Source organism: Dermochelys coriacea, chromosome 10 (assembly GCF_009764565.3).
Source record: "Dermochelys coriacea isolate rDerCor1 chromosome 10, rDerCor1.pri.v4, whole genome shotgun sequence".
Taxonomy (NCBI): Eukaryota; Metazoa; Chordata; order Testudines; family Dermochelyidae; genus Dermochelys; species Dermochelys coriacea.
Genome location: NC_050077.1, coordinates 26,490,758 through 26,504,061, shown reverse-complemented (window position 1 = coordinate 26,504,061; position 13,304 = coordinate 26,490,758). Strand labels below are relative to the sequence as shown.

General features: G+C 43.4%; 1 long non-coding RNA gene across 1 annotated transcript; it reads left to right on the top strand.

Annotated features, from left to right (window-relative positions):
* The first annotated feature begins 586 nt into the window (after positions 1–586).
* LOC119863084 lies at positions 587–1,407 on the top strand. Its single transcript, XR_005295479.2, has 2 exons — positions 587–915; positions 1,018–1,407. It is a non-coding gene; the product is annotated as an uncharacterized LOC119863084 (long non-coding RNA).
* The last annotated feature ends 11,897 nt before the right edge of the window (positions 1,408–13,304 follow it).

Here is a 13,304-nt window from a genome sequence, read left to right as displayed (position 1 = left end):
TCTTAGAAGGGAGGATTGAAAGCTATGGTTCTCAAGAGACTAAAAGTCCATTACCCTGTGTCTTGCATAGGAATTCCTAAGTGACTGTAAATAGTTACCATTCTGATAGAGTTGCAGTTTACTCCCACCTTCCTTTCACTTCACACTGGGGTAAATGACTACACATAGTGCAGGGCAATGGAGAATCTGTCCCCAGCTGTTTTATACTGATGCTTACCCATTAAGCCATCACTATTACATGGCTACTCATTAAAGTCATTTGTATTTGTGATACAGTGATACACCTGAATGCAATATCTCTATTAGCAACTTTGTGAATCCTATTAGAGACTGATCTCATTCCATTGACTTTAGTGAATATTGGATCAATCTCTAACTCTCTGTGACAGGGTGGTCTAGTGCTTTTTCTTTGGTCTGTCTCCTGTTGTAATTGACCCCAAACTCTGCTTTCTTCAACAAGTCTCACCTGGCCTTTCAGGATTAAATCATGTCTTTCCTGCCTAATTGTTGTTAAAATAACCCTGCTGATTCCCAGGTGTCCACATTCTCTGCTGCTCAGTTGAAAGAAAAGAAAGTGGAAAAGGAACTAGAACATTAAAATTCTGAAGCATAAATAAACCTAATGCAGGGAGAGGGGGAAAAACCCAGACAATACAATCTTTCATACTCCATTAATATCACATTCACTCACACTACATGTAACGTAAGAGTAGTCTAATGTATCCAACTCCACAAAGCAACAGGCCATTGTGTCATACTCTGCTGAATGCATCCTATCACTTTGACACATATACACCTCCAGCATGTGTTTTTGGAGCTAGCCTTTTAAATGCAGCAGAACAAAGTAGCTGCAATGCTACAGTAGCCATCTTGCAATGGGTAGCTGCAATTTTCTCTTTTCCAGAAAAAAGTAAGGTAAGTACCTGTTACATTTTCCCTTTCTTGTTGCTGAGATGGGACTTTCTGTTATGCTGTATGAATCTCAGATGATGAAACCTCACCTTTTTTTTGTTCTAGGAGTGAACTGCAGTTGTAAAGATGTTTTCAATATTTAAACTAAGAGGAAATCCAACTATTTGTACCACAAACTACAAGTGCTCCATAGATGTGATTTTTTTCAATGTGGTCTTTGATATATTGTTTGTTCTAAAAATATAGCTTTACAAGCTTTATTTCTTCATATAAAATGTAATGAGAAATGATACTTTGTCCTTCTAACTTTCCTCCTTGTGTATTTATGTTTGTTTTGGAACAAATTTTTTTACCACACTTGCACTCCCAATCTGAATCAGAAAGAATTAGAATTCCACAACTAATGTCAAAGACGAATGATTGTAAATCAATAGAGCAGTGCATAGCAGTACTAATAAGCGTTACCTGTTGAAATAAAAGGGCTACTTATCTTGACTCCTAATGTGCTATGTTATTTCTACCATAGATATTGTTGTTCTTTGAACTATGTCTTTGCCAATTAAATCAATTCAGACCAGCCACTTGCATCCTGAAGACAAGACAAAGCAGCTCCAGGAGAACATGAAGAATAATTAGCATTTTCCCCATATAGTAGAAGAAGAACAAAGTTAGACATACTAAAAAAAGCCCATGCAGTAAAACTAAAATCTGTGGCAAACTTTGCAACCACAGAATCAATGAATACTTGTATAAAGACCCCTAGAAAACTTTTCTGGCCCTAGGAAAGCCTTAAAGTGCTATACCCATAGTTTGTGCCCTTGAGTGTCATCAGGTTGTTTGTCACAACAAGCTGCCCTTTTATATCTTGTGAACTCTGAAATTACATGACAGAACAGCAGTGATAATTTCAATAGGCTTGTATGGTTAAAAGGATGTTACTCAGCTTCTTAAAGTAAGCAAGCACTGCTTCAAACACTAGAATACATGTTTGAATTTTTTAGCATATTCTGTACTTGGAATCAGTTTGTTTGACTTTGTAATATCCGCCATGTATACGACTGAAGATTATTACTTGCTATAATATTATAGTATTTTACAATATTCTTCGCAATGCACCAGATGTGTGGCTGAGAAAATTAGAAGGTTCAACTTGAAAGGAGAATCCTGTTCACTGATACTTTATTTATGCTTGTGCAATGCCATGATCTCTATAAAGCATTAAGCACATGCTTCACTTTAAGCATGTGAGCAGTTTCATTGAGCTCAGTCATTTTTAACTACATGAAGGGGCAGTGACTCATGGCAATATGACCTTGCCTCCAATGATGTCGGTGGACAACAATAGCAATGGCTTCAGAGGGACTAGTCATGTGCCTAATTGCTTTGCTGGACTGGGGCCTAGGTTGGTAATAACTCTGCTAAATCAGTGTACTAAGCCAATGGAAGTGCTTGTCTATACAGACAATTCGTATGTGTTAAGATGGCAGTGTAAATCTAGAGCACACTAGCTTGCTGTGCACTAACTGGCCAACCCTGCTAATGTGCACTAAAAATTCTATGCTCTTTAATCTACTCCCATTTCAAACTGAAGTAAAGCATGCTATGGCATTTTCAGTGTGCAATAGTATGCTCCAGACAGTGCACTGCAGACTAGTGTGCTATAGGTTTACACCCCAGTTTACTGTGCATTAGTTTTCCATATAAACAAGCCCTATATAAAAGAATCAGGCCCACAGAAGGCTGGGGGGGGGGTAAAGGATTTGATTGATTTGCTGTTTCTAAAGCCATAATCCAAAGGTATGCAATGTGTTTGGGTCTTCTCTTCTCTTTTTTAACTGTGGCTATTTTAAAAACATACAAACATCTGGGCTGAGATTTTTCAGAGCTGTGCAGGGGGTTTGGCCACATATCTTCTGTTAATTTTCACTGCTTTGAAAACCTCAGATCAGACTGTAGAGACCTTTCAGCTGGGGAAAAAATGTGCCTGGAAAAGTTGCTAATTTATAGGCATGTCAATGTTGGGAGGAGATACAGAAATACCGGAGGCACATTTAGACTCCTGCTCTCTCTGCTCCATTCATTGCACTCACATTATTACGTCATAATAGTTGTGCAGCACATTTTATCTTAGAATCAAAGTGATCTTCAAACACTGATGACTTTTAACTCACAATTGCACTGGGATGTAGATAAATAAGTGTAATCCTCACATCACCGAGAAAAAAACAGAGGTACAGAGAATTCCAGAACTTGACTACTCAAAAACTTGAGAAGTTTGAATTTGTGATGCTGCTGGAAATCTGATGAGTGACATGGGAATCCAGAATGCAAAATGGGTTTCATTGCCTACACAAGAGGCCATGTGGTGTCTGCTGCTAGCTTTAGATGGAGAGTCATGTTGCCACTAGTCTCTGCCCTTGTATGTGGGATGACAGTTATGGTCCAGTGCATAGTAGTAGTATGTAGTAGTAACACACAGATGTAGGGAGAAACAAAAGAGAAGTAGGGAAATGTGTGATTTTCCTTCTGCATCTTGGCTGACGCAGCTAATCAGGGATTGAGCCAGAGACTGAAACTGCACATCTCTGCAGCTTGAGCTAAAGAGCCAGGCTACATAGCCTGGAACATATCCTCTGTAGATTGGGCTCAGAGGGGTATTTGTAACATACAGTGACCAGTTGGTTGCATGTGCAAAAGCATGAGTGATCTATAGACCTTACCTGTTTTAATAGGAAATAAATTTAATAGTAGGGGTTCGGCCTTCTTGTAAATCAGTAAGGGCTAAATCCTGCAAAGTGCTGAGCACTCTAGCACCAGCGCAACAAAGCACTCAAGCATGTGTTTATCTTTACCTGAGTTTTACCACTGAAGTCAATGGGAGTCCTCACAGTGCTTTGCTAGATCCGGACCAGAGGCTCAGTCCCTCGTAGCATCAAGCCCCAGGGTCCCAATCTTGCAAATCACCGAAATACTTGTGTATTTGTAACCAGGTGTATCTTTAATCTAGTCAGCACATGCTTAAAGTGCTTTGCTAGATTGAGCACCAGTTCCTCATATTTCTGTACGATGATGCAGTGGCATTCTCTCTAGAATAGTGCTAGCAGAGCCAATGCAAAAAGGTAGCCCACAGGCCTACTAGCAGGCTGTAGGGTAAGCATCTCTGTGGAGTAATTTAGGGTGGAAGAAATCCTCCCCCAGTGCTGGGGAGCTGCTACACTGATGCTGCTTGTTCCTGGTAGATGAAATGGCCTTAGTATGCCATCATCCTGGTGGGAGGATCTGTAGAATCTGAGCAACAGCCTACTCCATTCACCCCTTGCATGTTACTATGAGTCCCTATCGTGGTAGGCTTCACACCAGCGATGCATAATCCAGGCATGGCCTCTCAGAATCCAGCTTCCCCCCTTGTGCTGTGGAACAGCACTGGTTACAGAACCAGGAAGTGCTCTGCTGCCAGAGGGGTGGGGACTGGAGCTCTTAATGCAGGCACTGTATGTTATCCCCTCTTTTGTCTAATATCACTCAGTTTATTAGTCTGGACAGGTTGGGTTTTTTCCTTTCCATTAATTTTTATGTCAGCAGCATTCATGCATTCTTCCCCAGAGGCTCAAGGAAAATAAATAAGAGAGTTCAATTGGAAACTAAGGAAGAACTCTGGTATTTAAGAAAAATAAACAAATAAAATTGATTATTTATATACAGAAATAATTGATTTTGTGATTTAAATGATTGAAAGAACCATTATTGCCTAAGAAAAATTAAATTACATTAGTGTCCAGACAGCCCAAATCATGAGTCACAATTATGCTTTATGATGGAAAGCATGATTTTGACATGTTTGTGTATGTATTCTATGAACACACAGTAAAAAATATAAAGTACGATTGTGATGCACGTCTATATACATATTTTTATATATCATATGTATAGATATACACATACATTTTCAACATCATAATCATGCTTTATTTTATATATAGTATGTGTATCTAATAAATAGGGCCCTAGCAAATTCATGGCCATGAAAAACATATCATGGACCTTGAAATCTGGTCTCCCACCAATGAAATTTGGTCTTTTCTGTGCTTTTACCCCATACTATACAGATTTCATGGGGGAGACCAGTGTTTTTCAAATGGGGAATCCTGACTCAAATGGAGTTGCAGGGTTATTTTAGGGGGGTTTCAGTCTTGCCACTCTTACTTCTGCGCCACCTTCAGAGTGGGGTGGCCGGAGAGCAGCAGCTATTGTCCAGGCACCCAGCTCTGAACCCAGTGACCCACCAGCAGCAGCGGAGAAGTAAGGGTGATAGTACCATACCATGCCACCCTTTACTTCTGCACTGCTGCCTTCAGAGCTGGGTGGCCGGAGAGTGGCGGCTGCTGACTGAGGGCCCAGCTCTACAGGCAGCAGCACAGAAGTAAGGGTGGCAATACCATATCATGCCATCTTTAGTTCTGTGCTGCTGCTGGTGGTAGTGCTGCCTTCAGAGCTGAGCTCCCGGCCAGCAGCTGCCGCTCTCCAGCTGCCCAGCTCTGAAGGCAGCACTGCCACCAGCAGCAGCGCAGAAGTCAGGTTGGCTGTACTTCAACTCCTCCCTACGATAACCTTGCGACCCACCCCCTGCCCTGCAACTGCCATTTGGGTCAAGACCCCTACAATTACTAACACCATGATATTTCAGATTTAAATAGCTGCAGTCATAAAATTTATGATTTTTAAAATCCTATGACTGTGAAATTGACCATGAATTTGATAGGGCCCTGCTAATAAAGCATGATTATGGTATTTGTGAGTGTATAGATACACGTGTATCAGAATCATTTTACCTAATCTCCAGATTTATATCTAGAAGACATTTTATAGCTCCAAGACATAGATATATATAAAATAGGTCATTGAGCTTAAATACTGCAGTATTTAAGAAAAATTCCTAGTGACTTCAGTGAGCATTTAACTGAGTAAGAAAAACAGAATAATAGTAAATGCTTTGGGTGGTCAAAACTGCCTTCGGGATTTGGATTCCAAATTGTCTCCCACAGGGGAGCCACAGCTCTTGTACAAGCTGTTCTCTCTAGCATTTAATCTTACGCTGTAGCACAATTTTTGCCTACCTTTTGTCATTAACTCAGCAGTCTGATTAAGTTCAAATGATGCTTTAAATGCAGGAGAGAATGTCAGAACTTTGACTAGTTTTCAGAGATACCATACACTTCAATCTCTCTGGGCACTCGATTACAGACCTAAAAGTGGCAATACTTCAACAAAAAAAACTTCAGAAACAGACTCCAATGAGAGACAGATGAATTGGAATTAATTTGCAAACTGGACACAATTAACTTAGGCTTGAAAAGAGACTGGGAGTGGATGGGTCATTACACAAAATAAAATTATTTCCCTATGTTTATTTCCCCCCCTCCAACCTCCCACCGTTCCTCAGACGTTCTTGTCAACTGCTGGAAATGGCCCACCTTGATTATCACTACAAAAGGTTCCCCCCACCCCGCTCTCCTTCTAGTAATAGCTCACCTTAAGTGATCACTCTCATTACAGTGTGTATGGTAACACCCATTGTTTCATGTTCTCTATGTATATAAATCTCCCTGCTGTATTTTCCACTGAATGCATCCGATGAAGAGAGCTGTAGCTTATGAAAGCTTATGCTCAAATAAATTTGTTAGTCTCTAAGGTGCCACAAGTACTCCTTTTCTTTTTGAGATACCATTGGCTCTTTCCAATAAAAATAAAATGAAGTTGGGTGTTTGTATCTAAAATTAATGACTGTATTACTAGGTAATCTGTTCTTTCATCTTTCCTTCCTTAAATTGATTGATCCCTACATTCTGAATACAGCACCAAGCTTTTGTGGCAACCTGAAATAGATTTTGAATTGTGCTGTAATGGCATGGATGCTTGTTAAGAGTTTCTGAAAGTTTAATCCACAAATGATTTATGGGTTTGTGTAAGAGTAATAGCAAATATTATTTGTATTATCACACCACAAACCTATTATCTGACACCAGTGGTAATTTTTTATTGTTTGTACTTCAATGCATTTGAATTATAATTATGTACAATAGCAGCTTTATGATAAATATCTTAGTGATTTACAAAGTATAATTAATCCTACTCTAGAGATGGGCGAAACTCAGGCCCAGAGATGTTAAGCAGCAGGCTTGAGTTTTTAGAGAGATCAGAGCAGGAAGTAGAATTCAGATCTCCTTGTTCCCCGTCCTATGCTTAGACTACTACCCCACATGTCAGAGGAGTATAAATGAGGGGAATAATAAGAAATGAACTGAATTTGAACTATTCTTAGTTTTAAAATGTATGAATAAGTGACACCTTTCTCTTGTACCCCAGTTCCTCTACTACTTCTCCCTTTACAATTAGATGGCCTGAGCCCAAGAGTTCCCATCTCTTTCTCTTTATTTGTCTGCCATTTCCCCTCAACCACTTTATTTACTTTCTTGCCTTGTTTCAGAGTAGCAGCCGTGTTAGTCTGTGTTCGCAAAAAGAAAAGGAGTACTTGTGGCACCTTAGAGACTAACAAATTTATTAGAGCATAAGCTTTCGTGAGCTACAGCTCACTTCATCGGATGCATCCGATGAAGTGAGCTGTAGCTCACGAAAGCTTAGCTCTAATAAATTTGTTAGTCTCTAAGGTGCCACAAGCACTCCTTTTCTTTTCTTGCCTTGCTCTCTCCCCACCCCCATCCTGATATTCCTGTTTAGGCTGACCAGATAGCAAGTGTCAAAAATTGGGACAGGAGGTGGGGGGGGTAATAGGTGCCTATGGGTATGTCTACACTATGAAAATAGGTCGAATTTATAGAAGTTGGTTTTGCAGAAAATGTTTTTATACAGTCGAGTGTGTGTGTCCCCACACAAATGCTCTAAGTGCATGTAGTCGGCGGAGTGTGTCCACAGTACCGAGGCAACTGTCGATTTCCGGAGCTTTGCACTGTGGGTAGCTATCCCACAGTTCCTGCAGTCTCTACCGCCCATTTGAATTCTGGGTAGAAATCCTAGTGCTTGATGGGGCTAAAACATTGTCGCGGGTGGTTCTGGGTACATATTGTCAGGCCCCCATTCCCTCCCTCCCTCCGTAAAAGCAAGGGCAGACAATTGTTTTGTGCCTTTTTTCGTGAGTTACCTGTGCAGACGCCATACCATGGCAAGCATGGAGCCCGCTCAGCTAACCGTCACCGTATGTCTCCTGGGTGCTGGCAGACGTGGTACTGCATTACTACACAGCAGCAGTTTATTGCCTTTTGCCAGCAGACAGTGCAGTATGACTGGTAGCCGTCATCGATGTAGTCCTGGGTGCTCTTTTAACCAGGCGCCTGGGCAAACATGGGAGTGACTCAGCCAGGTCATTTCCCTTGTTTCATCTCATGGCGATTGAGTTCTACCGGCAGTGCACTGTCTTTTAATCTGCAGCCGGCAGAAGATGATGGGCAGCAGTCATACTGCACCATCTTCTGCCGAGCACCCAGGAGGTGACGATGGCTAGCGGTCATACTGCACAGTCTGCTGCCAGCAAGATGTATAAAGATAGATGAAGTGGTTCAAAACAAGAAATAGACCAGATTTGTTTTGTATTCATTTTCTCCGACCGACCTCCCTCCCTCTGTGAAATCAACGGCCTTGTAAACCTAGTTTTGAGTTCTATCCTTGAGGCGGCCATTCAGTTTCTCACAAAGCCACCCTCTTTGTTGATTTTAATTCCCTGTAAGCCAACCCTGTAAGCCATGTTGTCAGTCGCCCCTCCCTCCGTCAGGGCAACAGCAGACAATCGTTCCGTGCCTTTTTTCTGTGCAGATGCCATACCACGGCAAGCATGGAGCCCGCTCAGATCACTTTGGCAATTAGGAGCACATTAAACACCACGTGCATTATCCAGCAGTATATGCAGCATCAGAACCTGGCAAAGCGAAACCGGGCGAGTAGGCAACGTCAGCGCGGTTACGAGAGTGATGCGGACATGGACACAGACTTCTCTCAAAGCACGTGCCCTGGCAATGTGGGCATCATGGTGCTAAGGGGGCAGGTTCATGCGGTGCAACGCCGATTCTGGGCCCGGGAAACAAGCACAGACTGGTGGGACCACATAGTGTTGCAGGTCTGGGATGATTCCCAGTGGCTGCGCAACTTTCACATGTGTAAGGGCACTTTCATGGAACTTCGTGACTTGCTTTCCCCTGCCCTGAGGCACAAGAATACCAAGATGAGAGCAGGCCTCACAGTTGAGAAGCGAGTGGCAATAGCCCTGTGGAAGCTTGCAATGCCAGACAGCTAATGGTCAGTCAGGAATCAATTTGGAGTGGGCAAATTTACTGTGGGGGCTGCTGTGATGCAAGTAGCCAACGCAATCAAAGATCTGCTGATATCACGGGTAGTGACCCTGGGAAATGTGCACGTCATAGTGGATGGCTTTGCTGCAATGGGAATCCCTAACTGTGGTGGGGCCATAGACGGAACCCATATCCCTATCTTGGAACTGGAGCACCAAGCCAGCGAGTACATAAACCGCAAGGGGTACTTTTCAATAGTGCTGCAAGCACTGGTGGATCACAAGGGACATTTCACCAACATCAATGTGGGATGTCCAGAAAAGGTACATGACGCTTGCATTTTAAGGAACTATGGTCTGTTTCAAAAGCTGCAGGAAGGGACTTTCTTCCCAGACCAGAAAATAACTGTTGGGGATGTTGAAATGCCTATAGTTATCCTTGGGGACCCAGTCTACCCCTTAATGCCATGGCTTATGAAGCCATACATAGGCAGCCTGGAGAGTAGTCAGGAGCTGTTCAACTACAGGCTGAGCAAGTGCAGAATGGTGGTAGAATGTGCATTTGGACATTTAAAAGCGCGCTGGCGCAGTTTACTGATTCGGTTAGACCTCAGCGAAACCAATATTCCCACTGTTATTACTGCTTGCTGTGCGCTCCACAATATCTGTGGGAGTAAGGGGGAGATGTTTATGGCGGGGTGGAAGGTTGAGGCAAATCGCTTGGCTGCTGGCTAGGCACAGCCAGAACCAGGGCAGTTAGAAGAGCACAGGAGGGTGCGGTGCGCATCAGAGAAGCTTTGAAAACCAGTTTCATGACTTGCCAGGCTACGGTGTGAAAGTTCTTGATGAAACCCCCCGCCCCTTGGTTCACTCTACTTTCCTGTAAGCTAACCACCCTCTCCACCTCCCTTTGATCACCGCTTGCAGAGGCAATAAAGTCATTGTTGCTTCACATTCATGCATTCTTTATTAATTCATCACACAAATAGGGGAATAATTACCAGGGTAGCCCAGGAGGAGTGGTGGAGGAGGGAAGGATAAGGCCACACAGCACTTTAAAAGTTTAAAATTTAAAACTTATTGAATGCCAGCCTTCTGTTACTTGGCCAATCCTCTGGGGTGGAGTGGCTGGGTGGCCGGAGGCCGCCCCCACCGCGTTCTTGGGCACCTGGGTGAGGAGGCTATGGAACTTGGGGAGGAGGGCAGTTGGTTACACAGGGGCTGTAGTGGCGGTTTGTGCTCCTGCTGCCTTTCCTGCAGCTCAACCATACGCTGGAGCATGTTAGTTTGATCCTCCAGCATCCTCAGCATTGAATCCTGCCTCCTCTCATCACGCTGCCGCCACCTTTCAGCTTCAGCCCTCTCTTCAGCCCGCCACCTCTCCTCCCGGTCATTTTGTGCTTTGCTGCACTCTGACCTTATCTGCCTCCACGCATTCGGCTGTGCTCTGTCAGTGTGGGTGGACAGCATGAGCTCAGAGAACATTGCATCGCGAGTGCGGTTTTTTCGCCTTCTAATCTTCACTAGCCTCTGGGAAGGAGAAGATCCTGTGATTCTTGAAACACATGCAGCTGGTGGAGGAAAAAAAAGGGACAGTGGTATTTAAAAAGACACATACAATGGGTACACTCTTTCACAGTAAACCTAGATGTTAACATTACATGCATAGCACACGTGCTTTCGTTACAAGGTCGCATTTTGCCTCCCCACACCGCGTGGCTAACAGCGGGAACATTTCTGTTCAGTCATAGGCAAACAGCCCAGCAGGAACGGGCACCTCTGAATGTCCCCTTAAGAAAAGCACCCTATTTCAACCATGAATGATATCACTCTCCTGAGGATAACACAGAGAGATAAAGAACAGATGTTGTCTGAACGCCAGTAAACATACACTGCAATGTTTTGTTCTACAATGATTCCCGAGTACGTGCTACTGGCCTGGAGTGGTAAAGTGTCCTACCATGGTGGATGGAATAAGGCTGCCCTCCCCAGAAACCTTTTGCAAAGGCTTTGGGAGTATATCCAGGAGAGCCACAAATGCCAGGGCAAATCAATCATTAAACATGCTGGCTTTTAAACCTTGTATAGTATTTTAAAAGGTACACTCACCAGAGGTCCCTTCTCTGCCTGGCAGGTCCGGGAGGCAGCCTTGGATGGGTTCAGGGGGTACTGGCTCCAGGTCCAGGGTGGCTGTCGGGAAAACCGGTTTCTCCGCTTGTTTGCTGTGAGCTATCTACAACCTCCTCATCATAGTCTTCCTCGTCCCCAAAACCTGCTTCCGTGTTGCCTCCATCTCCATTGAAGGAGTCAAACAACACGGCTGGGGTAGTGGTGGCTGAACCCCTTAAAATGGCATGCAGCTCATCATAGAAGCGGCATGTTTGGGGCTCTGACCTGGAGCGGCCGTTCACCTCTCTGGTAGGTTTGCCTCATCTCCTTAAGTTTCACACGGCACTGCTTCGGGTCCCTGTTATGGCCTCTGTCCTTCATCCCCTGGGAGATTTTCACAAATGTTTTGGCATTTCGAAAACTGGAACGTAGTTCTGATAGCACGGATTCCTCTCCCCATACAGCGATCAGATCCCGTACCTCCTGTTCGATCCATGCTGGAGCTCTTTTGTGATTTTGGGACTCCATCATGGTCACCTCTGCTAATGAGCTCTGCATGGTCACCTGCAACTTGCCACAGTGGCCAAACAGGAAATTGAAATTCAAAAGTTCGTGGGCCTTTTCCTGTCTATCTGGTCAGTGCATCTGAGTTGAGAGTGCTGTCCAGAGCGGTCACAATGGAGCACTCTGGGATAGCTCCCTGAGGTCAATACCGTCTAATTGCGTCCACAGCACCCCTAATTTGACCCAGCAAAACCGATTTCAGCACTAATCCCCTTGTCGGGGGTGGAGTAAGGAAATCTATTTTAAGAGCTCTTTAAGTCGGGGGAAAAAAGGGCTTCGTCATGTGGACGGGTGCAGGGTGACATCGATTTAACGCTGCTAAATTCGACCTCAGTGCGTAGTGTAGACCAGGGATATGTGAGAAAAAGACCCAAAAATCAGGATTGTCCCTATAAAATTGGAACATCTGGTCACCCTATTCCTGTTGCAGGCTCTCACTGGGCTTGCCAACTTTGGTTGGACAAATTCCTGGAGGTTTCATCATATGACATAGTCTTTAATTAAAGATTAATCTTTAATTCCTGGAGACTCCAGGACAATCCTGGAAGGTTGGCAGACCTAACTGTCTCACACTCGTTAGGTCTGCCACACTTTGCTGGGCCAAGTTGGTGGCTGTATTAAAATCCTGCATAAGTAGGTTTTTCCCCCAGGTCAGGGATATCGGCATACATTATGTGCTTCTCTGGGAAAGCTGAGGTTTAAAGCTAGCAGCCACCCCAGCAGAACTGACCAGGTCACATACACATCTAGTGCCCTGCAATACATTTGTCAAGATTCAATGAAACTGAAGGGAGCACTTTTAAAGGTGATATGAAGAAGTACTTTTCCACCTGACTCATAATTAGCCTGAGGAACTCATTGTCACAAGATATCATACAATATAAGAGCTTAGCAAGATTTAAAAATAAAACAGGATATTTATATGACTATTCAGAATTGAAATGTGTAAAAAATTTTTGGAAGGGTATAAACCTTTATGCTTGAGGGCACAAGCCAACCTCTAACTGGTGGAGATTAGAAAGCAACTTTCCTTTATATATGTAGTACTCTAACTGCCTACTGCAAGGTTTCTTACACAGGTTACCTTAAGTGCTCTGGTATTGCAATTTCTCTGTCCCTAAAATGTCAGAGAAGGTGATAGAGGAAATCGAAGAGTGTGGGTGGTGTTCTGGGGCCATAAAATAACTTAGATCGGTTAGGGAATATTTATCTGTAATCAAACTTTTCTAAAGTTCAGTTCAAAATTTGGTCTTGAATTTTAAGCAGATTGTTAATTAGTTTGAACCAGTTTGCTTAGCTCTAATGAAGAGGATATTTTTCTCAACACCTGTAGGGATTTTTATTTTTTTAAATAAAATTTGTGCTTTAAATGTAAGCTGAATCACTTCTATGGGGTATAAAGACGGGCAAACGCAAACCTCCA